Genomic DNA, 2,838 nt, shown 5'->3' on the forward strand with positions numbered 1-2,838 from the left:
CTATCCTCTTTAGAACTAATTTCATCTAAACAGTTTAAGAAGCTGGACATTTCAACACCACCAAGTGGATTTAAGTGATGTGTTTCTTTAGTGTTAACTTGAGTCCCCCAAATGACTTTGTTAGTAAACTAGTGACTACTAGTAATTCGATCACAGGCAGATCAAGCCTACAAGAAAGGAAGCCGATATTCAAAATACCATGTTATCATCATCTGAATCTACTCAAATAGTTTATTTTCAACATTAATATGTAACTTCGATAATGAGATGTTTAACTGAAGCAAGCTCCTCCAGCAAGACCAAGACAGCATCTCTTCTTCTAAAGCTTAGGTTTTGCCCAGAATTCCTGATACATGGAATAGCCCTTACCAACTATCATTGATCCTACAACAAAGCCTTGGGCTGCCACATGCATGTGGTTCAGATGAAGGGACACTTTATTATTTCCCCTGCTCTTCAATTTGTATACTCCACATGCAACAATTGCTGCAAAACCTGCCACTACAATACGGACAAATGGTGCCTCTCTAGCTTTTCAAATAAGTTTGGATGCCTGATCATCATATGAAGAAAGGGAAACATCTGTTTCTGTTGACATAGTGATTGCTTGAAGAATCGGCCTAGAGTGAGAAAACCTCTCACAAGCCCATTTCTTTTATATTCATAGATTGTATTTTAAAAAAAAATTGCGGCAATCTCTTACATACTCTTTTGTAACCACCAATTTCTACTTCCTAACAGATTAAAAGATCAATAACTTTTTTTTTTTTTGAAACAGAGTCTCTTTCTGTCACCCAGGCTGGAGTTCAGTGGCGTGATCTCAGCTCACTGCAACCTCCGCCTCCCGAGTTCAGGTGATTCTCGTGCCTCAGCCTCCCGAGCAGCTGAGATTACAGGCGTGTGCCCACCTTCCAGCTAATTTGTATATTTTTACTAGAGATGGGGTTTCATCGTGTTGGTCAGGCTGGTCTCAAACTCCTGACCTCAAATGACCCACCCGCCTTGGCCTCCCAAAGTGCTGGAATTACAGGCGTGAGCCACAATGCCCCACCAATAACTTTTTTATGTGATAAAATACTTTCCTATCTCATGGGGCAGGAGAAGGTAGACATTACAGCCCAGGTAAAGATTATATTTAAATTAATCTATTAATATATCGTGACTCAAATATTCGGTGGATATATGTTGCCAAGGAGACTTTTCCCTTAGTTTTAGAATGGTCTCTTAGATTTAGAATCTGCCTTTAAAAGTAAAGGAACTCTATCTCTTACTAGCTTTTTAATATATGGGATTCTAAGTGCCTATCCATTTGTCTGGATGTCTGCTCACCAGTTCTGTATCAGACTGACAGCAACTTGGGAGCATTGTGCTAATGTATCCCAGTTCCTAGTACAATGCCCAGAATAAATTAAGGGTTCAATAAATATTTACTGGCCGGGCGTGGTGGCTCACGCCTATAATCCCAGCACTTTGGGAGGCTGAGGCAGGTGGATTGCTTGAGGTCAGGAGTTCGAGACCAGCCTGGCCAACATGGTGAAACCCCACCTCTACTAAACTACAAAATTAGCTGGGCGAGGTGGCGGGCACCTGTAATTCCAGCTACTAGGGAGGCTGAGGTAGGAGAATTGCTTGAACCCAGGAGGCAGAGGTTGCAGTGAGCCGAAATCATGCCACTGCACTTCAGCCGGGGTGACAGAGTGAGACTCTGTCTCAAAAATAAAAAATATAAATAAATAAATAAATATTTACTGAAGGAATGAATAAAGCATTTCACTGATGTCACTGGTAAAAAGTGAATCAACCAACAATTGAGTTCTTATAATGTGCCTGGTATTACACTATTGGGGATGGAAGAAGAAATGAGGAATGAAAGAAATATAATTAGAGTACAACCCAACTGGAAAGAGAAAATATGTGCAGATATAAAGTAAATAAAAATAATTAGGTAATTCATTCAGTTGACTCTAGTGAGTAAAATTTTCTATTACGTTCAACAAGCATTTATAAAATTCCAAGTTCTAATAATGTCTTTTCTTAGTTTTTCACTTAGCCTACATGTTATTCCATTTGCATTTATTCATTTAAAAATGTATGTCCCACCTTCCAAAAACCTGGATTAACTTGGTGTGATTTGTACAAGTACAAGTCATGGCATATAAAATTCATTTCTTTTTTTCATAGCATTGCTAAGTTGATTATAGGAAAGCTATAGACATAATAATTTTTTTCTCTAAGGAGTTTGGCACAGAAAATATTCTAGTGAATAAGATGGTTGAAAATAGGAATGACATTAAATTTTAGGTGGAGTTAAATCTAATTGTAGAATGTGTCCAAACACGTGATTAATGGCTGAGGAGCAAGCTTGGAAAAGTCTCTCATCAACTTCCACAGGAATCTATTCAAGGCACTTTAATACTCAACAATCTTTATAAATGTCCCTAAGAATTTGGAGGAATGTTTTCCACTTTTAAGATGACACAAAGTTTATAGGGATGACAAAAACCTAGTTTTAAAGTGCTTTCAAGAGACTGAGATATTAAGCTAAATTTTTAAAAAAGAAATTTATTAGTTCTAAATATAAAATCCCATATATATGTCTAAAAATAACTCACCATCATAGCCAGGGGAAGGCCTGGCTTGATAGAGACTAGGTTAAAAAAAAAAAAGCTAGTAATATTCAGCTAGTAGAAGATGTTTCTTTGTTTGTTTTAGATAAAAGGGAATGCAACAGCCACACTAATATTTTTTAAAGAATGCATTAGAAAAGAGGGAAAATAATTTGTTCTCTGTTGTTTTAGAAGCTAACACTAGGACTAAGAAATTTATGAGAAAATAAGT

General features: G+C 37.1%; 1 pseudogene; it reads right to left on the reverse strand.

The window, feature by feature from the left end:
• Positions 1-319: 319 nt before the first annotated feature.
• On the reverse strand, positions 320-598 carry LOC100581591 (annotated as a pseudogene).
• Between the last annotated feature and the right edge of the window lie 2,240 nt (positions 599-2,838).

The sequence above is a fragment of the Nomascus leucogenys genome, chromosome 9, assembly GCF_006542625.1.
Source record: "Nomascus leucogenys isolate Asia chromosome 9, Asia_NLE_v1, whole genome shotgun sequence".
Taxonomy (NCBI): Eukaryota; Metazoa; Chordata; class Mammalia; order Primates; family Hylobatidae; genus Nomascus; species Nomascus leucogenys.